Consider the following 13,291-nt stretch of genomic DNA (forward strand, 5'->3'; position numbering starts at 1 on the left):
ACTGAGGATGTGAAGAGAGAAAGGAAATGAGAGAGGCCAACAAAAGGGCATAACAAATAATAGGCGTTACTTTCATATTCTAAGATTTTTTTTCCAAATATTTTGCTCTTTCTTCTTGGTGTTATTTGATTTATTTTAATTTAGATGCTGTGTTTGTAAAACAAATAAATAAATGAATGAATCACCTTGTAACTGATAAACACATACATAGTTAGTCTACTAGTAGTAATAACTTACTTCCAAATGGCAGTTCATATTTTTCAAAGAATTTTCTTCCCTGAAGCTTGTTGATTTAGCTAATACAAGTATGACTATCTCCATTTTAAAGATGAACAAACTGAGACTCCGAGGTGAATTGACTTATCAGAATATCCATTACCATCAGGCTAGAACTGAAAGTCCAGTATCCTGATTTCAAATCTTGTCCTTGTCAATAAGAAATAGGAAGGGCTAAAACTGGATGTTAACATTCATCAATGTCATCTAAGTTGTTAAAATTAATCAGATTCAAATAGAGTTTTACATCAGAAATATCATGAATTTTTTTCTCTTTTTAAATTGCAGAACATAAGTCTCACTCATTGTAGGTCCTCATAATTTTACCCTCTGGCTCAATTATTCAGTCTTGTATGATGCTCGACCGTGGCATAATTGCTGTGCTTCACAGGAGCATGTGACAATATTTATTTAAGAAGCAGCAGGTGGTGGTGAATTTGTCAAAGTGGACCATTTGTTACATTATCAAGACTAACTGAGGTATCAATTCATTTGAATTTCAGACCATGGAGACTGTTCAAAACCTGGCAGCCTACAGGTTCGGCATCCAACTTGTAGCATATGCATTATGACTTGAACACCTAAGAGAGAGAAATGATGGAAGGTAGAAATGTTTCAGCATCATTAAGCAGACTGATTCTACAGGAGTATTGCTGACAGGATTTAGAGAACCTTTTTTTTTTTAATGCCACGGTCTTTATAAAATTATTTTTCCTCCACATAACTGTTCTCTACATCCTCTAAATTTCTATATCACATCCTGCTTATACCATTCTGCTATCATTTAACCAAATGCCACTACCTTACGACATGACATTACTTGTAATTATGCCTTGTATTATTATTTTGTTTTTCATGCTTATACATTCTGTAATAAAGTTTCATAGTTCTTGTTTCATTTTTATACTTTATGCCTAACAGCAAACATAGTTTGATATGTAGAAGGCATTTAATAAATGCTTGTTAATTGATCCATTAATTAAAGATAAGGAATAGGTATATGCTTGTTTATATTTCTCATTGCATTTGCCAAAATTTTATTTAATAGCTGTTCAAGGAATGATTTTTGAATAAATAAGTGAATACTAGAAGTAACACAATTTAGAAAGCAACTAAGGAACAACAATATCAAACATCACAATATCTCAAAGAGGGAAAGATTCCAAATAAATAGCAAAGATCATGGTAAGTATTATAACTAATAAGAAAAGGCAACTGTTATGCTATCTGCAACTAGTGGCCCATGAGTATATTTTCTCTTGATAAAATCTCTATGAAAGAATCTTGTCATTCATTGGGAGTGTCCTTGATGACAGTTTTAGAAACGAAGTATACTTTCATGACTAATTTTATCTAATAGTTGTAATTAACTAAGATAGAGAATACAAGATGGTGTTAGCTCTATATTCTGATGTTTATCATAAACAAATAAAAAAATCCACTTCAAGGCTTTTCTGCAATAAAGTACGTACCAAATACATCATAAGGACATGCCAAATCCCATTCTTGTTGAATAAACAAATGAATGAATAGATGAAAGAGAGAAATGAATTCACTCCTAACTGGTGAAGGTATAGAGGTGACCTTTTCTTCAGTGACATTCTTAGCATTAGGACCACTGTCATGATGACTCAACCACAACCAAATTTTAAAAAATGAAATATTTCCTGTTAATGGTTATGTTCTTTAAATGTCCCTCTTTTTTGTGGATGGCATTGAACTGATGACATTAAGCCCCAAGAAATGATGAGATTCACAGTCAGTCAATATATATCACCTTGCCTTTACAGGTTTCTTAATCTATTACAAAATAGATTAAGAAAAAAGCAATGCTGAGATTATGAGTTACAATTTTATAGGTAACTATTGAGATCAGAATTAATCAGGGGGAGAAGGGTAGCTCAGATCATATTTGGGAAATTGCAGAGTAAATACAGTGATCTCAAACTGCTCATGTCACAAAAACCTATCTTTTTAACATATTCTCCTGGTAATGACATACACATAGATACATACATACATATACATACATACACACACATATATATATACACACACATGTATATATACATATACACATACATGTGCACATATCTATCAATAACTCTTATCTATAGTCTTGATAAAACATAATTGCAGAGGAATCATCATTGCAAGTGAGCCAAAAATAGTGAAAATACCATTGGGTAGGTATAATCCAGACATATTACCAGTAACAATTTACTTATGAGAAATGATCGGGGCAGCTAGGTGGCGCAGTGGATAGAGCACTGGCCCTGGGGTCAGGAGGACCTGAGTTCAAATCTGGCCTCAGATACTTAACACTTACTAGCTGTGTGACCTTGGGCAAGTCACTTAACCCCATTGCCTATCCCAGAGGAAAAAAAAAAGAGAGAGAAATGATGCAAAAGTTATCAAGCAGAACATACATGAAAAATAGAAGTGTACTGGTTATCCAGAATGAAGGTAAGGCATGGACAGTTTGAGTATTTTTGAAATTTTTTTTAAATCACTAAAAAGTATCCAGTATGTTTAGTGAATCCTGTATTAGTAATATATAGAGAAAAATGGGCAAGAACTGCAGAGGATGACATCTCATGGATGGATTTCAATCCACAATAGTAGAACATAGAAATGAATAAATTGTTGAATGTATGCATAAAAGAAATTTAAATGAAGCGCAAAATAGAAGCTCATTGAAAATGTTAAAAAAAAAAAAACTTATGGGAGGATTCTGGGAAGATGTTAGAGTAGGTCAGAAAATTCCAAGCTCTCCAGATTTCCCCAACAAACAAGACAAAGTGGCACTTCAGGGTGAATGCAGAGCAATAAAAATAAACAAGAGTTGGGTCAGAATAATTATCCTCCTGGGAAAATGGGAGAAGACTCAAGGAAAAATCCCAGGACTATGAAGTGTAAACACCTCCAGGCTAGTTCCAATGAAACAGCAAGCAGTAAGGCCTGGGGCTAGCCAGGTTGCCTAGGCCCCAGCCACAGTAATTTTCATTTCTGAAACAGTATGGGGAGTCAGACATCTGACGGGGAAGATTGAGAGAACCTTTGCTGATAAAGAACACCAGGCCCACCTGTGTTTCCAAGATGTGGCCTTGGGCAAGAAGGAACCAGCACACACCCTGTGAGTGTAGAAGCAGTGGGGCAGAGAACCCACTGCCTGTGGGAAGTTACAGGAGGGTAAAGTTCTTAGTTTTGGTTCCAGGCCAAAGGGGAGAACTAAAGGGGGATCTGAGGCCAGAGGCATCATTCCACGTTCCCTAGGACTAGGCAGGCAAAGAGAAAGAACCCAACTATAGAAAGTTACTAAGTGGATAGAGAAGATCAGGGTTAATCCTCAGAAGAGGATACTATAGCAAAAAAAAAAAAAACAAAAACAAAAGCAAAAGCAAAAAATAAACCAAAAAAAACCTCTCCTACCCCAAACAGTAACATCAAACGGTCACCTACCCGAAAAGAATTTATAGAACTTACAGAAAGACTTTAAAAATCAAATGAAAGAGATTGAGAATTCAAAAAAAATCAACCAACTAGAAAAAGGAGATCAAGAATATTAAGGAAGAAAATGACTCTTAGAACATTAGAGGGGCAGTTTGATGGCACAGTGGATAGAGCACCAGCCCTGGAGTCAGGAGGACCTGAGTTCAAATTTGTCCTCAGACATATGATACTCACTAGCTGTGTGACTCTGGGCAAGTCATTTAACCCCATTTGCCTCACCAAAAAAGAAAAAAAAAAGAAAATTAGAATTGGGCAAGGGGAAGCCAGAAAAAGTATAAGAGGTTAAGAAATAATAAAATATAAAAAATGAAAACATAGAAGAGAATGTGAAACATCTCATAAGAAAAAAAAAGAACAACTGATCTGGAGAACAGATCATGATAAGAAAACATAAGAATAATTGGACTACATGAAAGCTAAAAAAGAATCTTGATAATATAATAGAAAAAAATAATTAAAGAAAATTGTCCTGAAGCGCTAGAACAAGAGAACAAAGTAGAAGCAGAAAAAAAAATCCACCAATCATCACTTGAAAGAGATCCTACAAAGAAAACCTGCAGGAAAATCACAGTCAAATTCCAAAACCCCCAACTCAAAGAGAAAATATTATGATCAACAAGAAAAAATAATACAAGCATGGCACAGCCACAATTATAATTACACAAGATCTAGCATCAGCAACACTAAAAGACCACAGGTCTTGGAACACCATCTATCAAAGAGCAAAAGCACTGGGGTTGCTGCCAAAAATATCATACCTAGCAAAGTTGAGCATAAATCTGAATGAAAATAGTGGATATTCAACCAATTGAGAGACTTTCAGGTTTTTGTTACAAAAACAAAACAAAACAAGAAAAACCTGAACTTAATAGATAATTTGGTGTACACATCAAAGACTAATTACAAGGGACTCAACAAGGATAAATTACTTTTTATGAGGGAATATAAAATGCATGTCTAAGATTGTTATTAGTAATTAGGTAGCTTGAAAGAGAGATTGGGGTAGATCTGAGTATGCTGTGATTCTAAAAAAGAAAAACCATTTAGGAAAAGGGAAAAAGAGTAAATAAGGCATGAGAGGAAGAACTGACATAGAACAATTAGAAGGGGAAGGAGGGCTGGTAGTTCTAGAATCCTATTCTCATCAGGGATGAGTTAAAGAGGGGACAACGCATACATCTCTAGAAGGGTATAAAAGTCTTCCAAATTCAGAAATAAACAAAAGGCTAAGGGAATCAGGAAGGAGGAGAGATAAAGGAGGGATTTTTAGAGAGAACCATACTCACAGCAGATCTGGGTTAAAGAGAGAACAATATATACATTTAGAAGGGAATAAAAGTCTTCTAAATTTATAAAGAAGGAAAAGGGTGAGGGAATATGATAAGGGGGTATAGAAGGGTCTCTAGACTAATGGGAATGGGATAAAGAGGGAATAGCATACATTTGGAAAGCTATAAATGTTTTCTAAATTCAGATAGAAACAATATGGTGAGGGGAAAGGATTGCGGGGAGAGGACTAAGGAGGAGGCTTTGGAGGTGAATAGGTTAAGTAAGAGAGCAGCAAGGTAACAGGTAGAAGTAAAGTAGAGAAATCAGGAGGGATAGAAAATAATAGTTGCACAGAAACATAAGTAAAGATCAGAAGTAGAATTTATTAGAAAAAAAGCAGAGATAGTAATCATGATCTCACAAAGTTAAAGCTAAAGTAGATGTTATCAAAAGAAAAAAATAGGAAAACTATGCTGTATGCCAGCCATATTAATCAATACTATTTTAGATTATTTAAAAAAAACTAGACAGTATAAGGTTAGACTGTTCCTATGGTATAGGAAATGATGAATTGGTAGACAAAAAATATGGAAAGACTGGGAAGATATTATCCACCCTCAGAAAAACAGAGGACAAACAAATATAGTATAGTATTACAAGATGCATTTGACTGTATATGTCTTTATATGAGCATGATTAGAGATATGTAAGTATATGTGTGTATATAAGTGCATGTATGTGTATATGTTTGTATGTATATGTGCTTATATCTGTATATACATATGTGTTTGTATGTGTGCATATATGTGTGTGCATATGTATGTGTGTGTATATATGTATGTATATATCCACACTCAATTGTAGCCTTCTTGTGGGAGGAGGGGAAGGGGGAAAAAGAACAAAGTAAAAAGTGCACAGAAGAGAAAAAAAGAAACTTACAAGGAAGGAAAGAAAAGACCAACAACTCTGAACACAATGTGTAGTATTTCCTATATAGACTTTCTTGAAATGGAAATTTGTTGCTGTATATGTTGAATTCTCTCTTACATTATGCTGTGTGCATGACAATGCTTTTCTTTTCTTTTCTTATTTTGTATTAAAGTTTCTGATATGTTTCTTTCCCTTTTCTTATTGTGTATTTGTTTTAAATAAAAAAAATGCCTCACAAAAACAACAACAACAACAACAAAAACAACTTATATTTTTGGCTATAACTATCCATAGTATATTGTTCACTATTATGTGAAATGTGTGTTCTTAAAAAAGCTGCTAGATAGCATGATGGAGAGAGCACAGGGCTTGGAATCAGAAAGACTCACCTTCGTAAGTTCAAATCTGGCCTCAGACACTTACCAGTTATGTGACCCTGGGCAAGTCACTTAACCCTGTTTGCCTCAGTTTCATTATCTATAAAATGTGCTGGAGAAAGAAACAGCAAACAACTCCAGTATCTTTGCCAAAAAAAAACCCAAATGGGGTCATGAAGAAATGGATCCAACTGAAAAAATGGCTGAAAGTGTTCTTAAAAATATTTCCCTGCCAATATCTTCATATTCATTTCAGCACAGTAGTAACTGTAGAAGGAAACAAAACAAAACAAGACAATAAAATAAATAACAACATAATGAATAAAGGAGAGTAAGTAGAAATAAAGGCATTCTGAGGATGTTTTGTCAATGTCTTTTTCTTCAATGCTAAGCATGGTGAAATCAAGTGATATAATTCTAAAAATATATAATTAAGATATCATTCAATAAAATTGTGTATGCCTAAAGGAAATTCTTATATCAGGTCCTGACATTCATTCAATGGAGTCTTTACCTTCTTAATTTACACATAGATAAACTCTTTGTTCCTAGATGTTGCATTAACCACATGGTCCTCCATCATACCAGCTAATACATGCTGTAAATGCATTTAAGTTCAGTAAAGCCAATGATTGGGCTAATGGGAGCAAAGGTAAAAGAAATTAAACCTTTTAATCAGAATGATGTAATATAAGTACTGGAAGGGACAAAGCAAATTATTCTAATTCCTCTGCTTTATATGTGAGGAAACAGACTAGAAAATCTAGGTGACATTCAAGGTAATACAGGTTGTATTATTTTATAATATAATATATTATATTATATGTAATATAATATAATATATTAAAATATAATATTATTATACACACAGATAATATGAGAATAGCTTTTTGTTGAAGCAACAATATACCTCAAGGCATGAGAAGATAGAGTAAAATGTCTTCCCATGATGAAGTTCAAAAGACCAAGCTTTTTATAACACTTTAAGGATTGGAAAATACTTTACAAATACAATCAAATTTTCTCCTTACAACAAACCTGGGGAGTAAGTGGTTATTATTTTATCCATTTTGTTAGTAAGGAAATTGAAGCAGAGAGAGCTGAATCAACTTTCTCAGGGACACAGCTAGTAGGTGTTTGAAGGAGGATTTGGACTCAGGACTTTATGATTCTCATGACAACCCTTTGTGGTCAGTGCTAATTATTATACCATTTTTTTTTTTTTTTTACAAATGAGGACACTGAGGTGATGGAAATTAAGTGGTTTGCCTAAGGTCATACAAGTAGCAACTGTCTGAGGTCAGATTTTAACTCAGGTCTCCCTCACAACAAGCCAAGAACTTTATCCACTGAAATAATAGCCTTAGCATTTAGTGATTGACATAATTAACAAGAGACTCACAGGCAAAACACTTACCTGTGGTTAAAACCATTCCTGGGCCTCCCTATAAGAAAGGAAATTCCAATAACACTCTGTGATTTCAAAGGAGCAGGACATAGAATGATAGTTCATGCTTACAAAGAGAATTTTAAGTGATTTCCAAAGCTTTTCAAGCAATGCCAGTGTCATAGACAACTCAATCAAATTCTGGTGATTAATTTACAATTAAATTAATTAAATTAAATTTATCAAAATGTTTTTTTTTTCCTAAAAGGTATTTAGTTCTTGATATAAGTTAGGAACTGTCTCTGATTCGATTTTTTAAGCCTCCATTCTCTTAGGTAGAGTGTTGTGCTTTTGTAGTGATAGTTCCATTTAATCTTGGCATTGCTTCAAGCCTAGTTCAAAATTTAGAAATTGTATATTGAGTGGGTTTTAAACTTGGCAAGACTAACTCTCCCATTCCCAGCTGTTACCTACCCATATTTTTCATTGCTTTGGCTCTTACCACCATGACTTGTGACATGTTCATATGGTCTCATATAAATTTCTCCAAAATTCACAGTGATTAAGTTCCTAGACCTGCTGAAGACATCTGTCAGTCTGCAGTGCAAAGAGTGCCATAGAAAGTGTGGTTTAAAAGTGTGAAAACATTTACAGGCAGAATTATCACTTCTAATTTTAGGGTAAGAATTAATGTAAATTAAATTAAGCAGTGCTATGCAGTGGAAGAACTGGCAGAAAAACTGAATTCAAGTCCTACCTCTGATGGCAACTACTTGTGTGAATTTTGGCATGCCACATTATCTGTTTGAATCTCATTTTCCTTATATGCAAAACTATAGGCCTGGACTAGATGGTCTTTAATGAGGCCCACTCCAGTTCTAGTTTGATGTTGCTAAGTTCAGCACAAATTTCTACCTATAAATGAGGGGAAAGTGAGCTTCAACATTGCACACCCACAGTCCCCCCACCCTCTGAAACCAAACTTATTTTTATATTTTTTTATTTATTTTTTTTAAACCAAACATTTTGAAAAACATTCTTGTGCCATTATTGAACAGCCTTTATTTATTAACAAACATTTATTTAATTTCTATTGTATTTAGAGTATCATTATCAGGTTTGATAATGATAAAGGAGTATACAGTAGCAGGGCTGATGCAATTTAAATAAAAATATTCCATTTTATGTTTTCTTGTATTTTTCATAAAGAAAATTTTATCTTTTTTTATTTTTAAATGTTTTTGCTACTGGGAGAATATTCTGTTAACTATGTAGGATGGTTGTTATGTCTTCAGTATCCAGGAAAATGCATATCTACCTTCCCTCTGCATAAGAAAGCCAAGACATTGGACTGTAAGTGGTAAGTGCCTTTAGAGAGGACACATAAGTGGATTTCACAGAAGTTACCCTGCCTAGGGCTTGCGCCATGGTGGTTGTCAGTTTACACTAATAATTCTTCCACAAACTCAGCAGGAAAAATCCGTATCTAATCACAGCCATCTGGGAGACACACTTTCTTGCTATAATGATAATCAAAGCAATGTAGTCCATCAAAGTAGTCATCGTTACAAAGAGGGATTATTCGTGAACTCTTATGGGCCTTGAGGTTTCCTCTTCTGTGTTGCAATATATGGCAGGACATACAGACAATGTGATAGAAATAGAGATGCTGTAATGTATCATAATGAATTTGTGGTGAGCAAATACAGGACAATTATTACAAGAAATTTCACAATCTATTTTTTTTAATGAAACTCATAGAATCAACCTTTTTTACTGACATATTATTTGGTGTAATACTTTTCTTGCTTCCTACTACAGAATGCATTCATTCTGATTCTTTTTACTATAAAAGGTTACAGATACATTACCATTCTAATTACAAGAATGATCACCAAAAATAGTGAATTTGGAATTTAATGGAGATTTGGGGATTCAAGAACTACACACCACCACTCCTAAATAAACTTCCCTATCTTCCACACATTACCAACTTTTTCCTAAGTATACAGTTTGCTTCTAACAGTTTTTTTTTTTAGCTCATTCTATTTGCCACATCATGTGAAAAGAGGAGGCAAGATCTGGAATTAAACATTCATAGATCTGGCATTTTTCTGACTTACGTATTATGACATGTGCTATGGTCTCAATACTTTTGTATTTTTCTATTGAAGTTGATTTTTAATTTGAAATGGCTTGCTAACCTGGGACCCAATGATTCTGTTTACAATGTTATTGTTCAGTCATTTCAGTCATGTCTGACATTTTGTGATACAATTTGGCATTTTCTTGGCAAAGATACTGGAGTAGTTTGCTATTTCCTTTTCCTGATCATTTTACCCATGAGGATATTGAGGCAAACAGGGTTAAGTGACTTGCCCAAGGTCACACAGATAGTAAATGTCTGAGGTTGGTTTTGAACTTAGGTTTTCCTGATGCCAGGCCAATCACTACTCTATCCACTATGCTATCTAGATTCCATAGCTGGTTATGATAACCAAAAGTATATCTCCGTAGTACTCTACTATCTGCTCAGCTTCTGTGTATAGGTTTTATTGTGATTTCTATTAACTAAACCCTCCAAAATAAAATTTGTGAAAACATTTCCATTTCACAAAATTTTTTTTCACTTTTCCCATATAGCATTTTACAGAAAATTATCCTAACCAATAATTCTGGCATGTTGTTACTTAACCTGATTGAAAACACCCATCCTCTTTCTCAAATGATGTCACTCAATTGATTGTTCATTCATGATATTTCTACGAAATACCTCCTAGTGTTTCCAGTGCCAATTAACAATGTTAGGCAGAAATGTCTATAAAAGATTCAGGTGTTTATTGGATTTTCCCCTCATCCATATCATTTGTCTTTTTTGAGAGCAAAACTAACATGCTATAATTCTCTAGTATTTTTTCCCCAAGGTTGTAGTAAAACTAATATGTTTTGCTAGTTCTTGAAGGAATTTTTGGAGTTTTCTCTCTCATTCTCTAAGTTATTCCTCACAATAATTCTCTGATGAAAGGAAAGCAAATATTATTGTTATTATGACTTATGCTAGGAAAAGTTTTGATGAATTTAGAAAATTTAGAATGAGAGTTTATGGGTTAAAATACTGATTCTGATAATCATATTTACTGTTTCTACTTGTATACATATATATATATATATACACATATATATCTATTGCAATGGCACATATATATGTGTGCATATACATACATACATACATGTATAACTATGTGTATATGTATATGCATATGTGTGTATCTGTGCATGTATGTGTATATGGATCCATCACAAGTCCTGGGTGTGTTAACACAAAGAAAGAATTCTTTCAATGTATCCAAAACCTAGGCGAATCCAAAATGTTTTATAGCCATTTCCAACATTCCTAGAATTTAATGAGATCAAGTGACATTCTAGGTATTAACATTTAATCACATAAGTTGGATTTAAACAGCAAAATTTTTTCCCAAACAGTATACTAAATCATTTTCCCGACAATAAATATAGTATTCCAATTACATTTCTGTATATAGGACAAGGCACTCACATATATGTATATTTTTTTCAAATGTATGTGAATAATAAAATACAAATGATTTTGAAGTGTTAATTCACAGTAACCTCTTACCATTGACTTTTTTTTTACCAATCAATGGATATTGAGTATAGCTATTATAACATGATCTACTCTTTTTTAATTTTGAAAAATGAATATTCTCATATCAAGATTGATAACCATTGGGGTAGATAATCTTTAAGGACCCTTCCAGCTTAAAATCTCTGATTGTGTGATTCTATGTTCAAAGCCCAAGTGTGGGAATGATTTAAGAGAGGATTGGGAACCTTTGAAAACACCCTTTTGTATTTCTATGTACCTTGCTGATTATTTGATAAGCATCACCATTGATCAATCCCACCCTCCTATCAGCAATATCTAATGATCAGGGAAAGGTTATCTATGGATACATTTATGACTCTTCTTTATTATTGTATTCCTTGTGGGTGGTACTAGCCATAGTTAGTCCTCTTTTGTAAATGAGATACTGAGGTTCAAAAGAGCTATATGATTTGTACAGGTCACAAAAATGGTGGCAGAGTCAAGACTAGAATCCAGGTTACTTTGATTAGTGACTTTCCATTAGTGAGATCTTAGAGCCCATGATTTATCAAAATACAAATTGATTTAATATCACTTCTTGATATTCACAATTAGCCTTAAGAGTCATTCATTTTACAGTTGAACATTTGTAATTCAACAATTTGTGGATAAGAAAATAGTGCATACTTAAAATGTATATTATCATCATTATTTTTAAGAGAGTAAAAATCTTTCCGCACTTTGGATAAGAACATGACAAGAAAAAAGTAAAGTTACATCACATTTGTCTAATTAAAATGAAATTCTATATTTTGCCTTAAATTCTATTTTCATTATATTTGGCTGATGGAGATTTTCAATTTTGCCTACCCAAAAACTGCAAAAAAATCAAAATGTGTAATCAGAGAAATTCATAGTGTCCAAGAAGAGTTTGAAAGGGCTTCAGATGTCATGGGTTCCAAAGCCTAACAAATTGAAAGGTTTATCTACAACATCTAAAACAATCAGTCTTCTGGTCTCTGCTTAACTGTAGTGCCAGAAATCTTCCCCAAGAAAGCATATTTCATGCATAGATTGATTGATTGAGCAGGCCAATTTGCTAGAAAGTAATTTTCTTATGTTAAGCCAAAATCTACTTCCTGGTAACTCCTTTCTAAAAATGTTCTGCTTATTAGGTGCTGAAATATTAATGATTAATATCATACTAATTTTATCATGCCCAATTCAGGCTAAATATCCTCAGTTCCTTCTACCAATCCTCACGTAACAAGGGGTTGAATAGAGTGTATACACAATTGACTTGACACTTGGGCAGAACAGAAATGATAAACTCTCAAGATATTTTCTGCCATGTGGTGGCTTGACACTTAAAGGGCTTGACAGTTTGGAATGATGTGACAAACCTTGTGTTGTCCTTTGGTCCTCACCTTCCCTTATGATAGTGGCAGGGGAGCAGAGAAAGAAAAGCACCCCCCTTTTCCATTGACTCATGTGGCATGTAGTGCTTCTGTCATTAAGCTTCCCAGGATGGGGGGGGGGGTGGAGAAAGGCAGCATTCTTTTCTTCAACAATATAGCTTTCTTAAATGGACTAGAGATTTAAGTAAGTGAGCTCATACCTGGGTACCTAGTGATCTTCCCTTCCTGACTAGATAAATAAGTGTAATTTATGGGCTAGATGTATTTCCCAGGACATGTTCCAATTGTGTCTTATTAAAAATGTGGTGTGGTAACCAGAAGAACAATGATACTCCATATTTCATCTCTACTATGGTAGAACATAATCATAGACGATCATTATTCCCCACTCTGCCTTATAGGAATATGATGATGATGATGATGATGATGATGATGATGATGATGATTATTATCACCTACATGTCTATTACTCCTTCTAGTTGCTACTCTGTAGCTACTTATTAACTTGTATTTA

This window comes from Vombatus ursinus, unplaced genomic scaffold (assembly GCF_900497805.2).
Source record: "Vombatus ursinus unplaced genomic scaffold, bare-nosed wombat genome assembly UNPS02014802.1, whole genome shotgun sequence".
NCBI classification, from domain to species: Eukaryota; Metazoa; Chordata; class Mammalia; order Diprotodontia; family Vombatidae; genus Vombatus; species Vombatus ursinus.